Source organism: Etheostoma spectabile, chromosome 8, assembly GCF_008692095.1.
Source record: "Etheostoma spectabile isolate EspeVRDwgs_2016 chromosome 8, UIUC_Espe_1.0, whole genome shotgun sequence".
In the NCBI taxonomy this organism is placed as follows: Eukaryota; Metazoa; Chordata; class Actinopteri; order Perciformes; family Percidae; genus Etheostoma; species Etheostoma spectabile.
Genome location: NC_045740.1, coordinates 25456916 through 25457607, shown reverse-complemented (window position 1 = coordinate 25457607; position 692 = coordinate 25456916). Strand labels below are relative to the sequence as shown.

General features: G+C 40.6%; 1 long non-coding RNA gene across 1 annotated transcript in view; it reads left to right on the top strand.

The window, feature by feature from the left end:
* The window catches only part of LOC116694751 (uncharacterized), a 1481-nt gene that overhangs the window by 183 nt on the left and 606 nt on the right, over window positions 1-692 (top strand). Inside the window, exon 1 of the long non-coding RNA XR_004333263.1 lies at window positions 1-376. This exon is cut by the window's left edge and continues 183 nt beyond it. This is a non-coding gene — a long non-coding RNA (uncharacterized LOC116694751). The remainder of the gene's footprint in view (window positions 377-692) is intronic.

Below are 692 nucleotides of genomic sequence, written 5' to 3'. Positions count from 1 at the left end.
GTGTTTTCTTTCATAGTTTTTGTCACTTTTTCCAATATTTTTTCCCATATTTCTGATAAAAAGACAACAACTTGGAAACGGGTCAAATTTGACCCTAGGACAACATGAGGGTTAAGGAGCTGTTTTCTACTTCTCCTGTATTATTACAGCCTAACCTCACTCTGCAGTTTATTGTGGAGGTGGATGCTTCTGACCTGGGGGGTGGGAGCCGTCCTTTCCCAACGCTCCCCCACAGACCAGAAGCTTCACCCTTCTTTCCAAGAAATTGTCTCCCGCAGAAAGAAACTACAATGTTGGACACCGAGAACTACTGGTCTGGACCGACCATAAAAACTTGTCATTCGTCCAATCCACCAAAAGACTCCCGTCAAGCCAGGTGGGCCGTGTCTTCAGCAGGTTTAATTTTTTTGTTTTTGACATACAGACCAGTCCAACATGTATTTTTTCCCCATGGAATACCTGTGGAAATTGTGTCTGAGAGAGGCCCACAGTTTACTTCTCGTTTTTTGTACTGCTTTAGGTGCATCTGTAATTCTGTCCTCACTCATTGCATTTCTGTGATGGATTTTTAATTTTTAATTTTTATTCTTATGTGTGATATATGTGTGTATACGTGTTTGTTGTGTTATGGTTGTCTTGCTACTGTATGCGTAAAATTTTCCTTCGGGATGTATAAAGTATCTATCTATCTA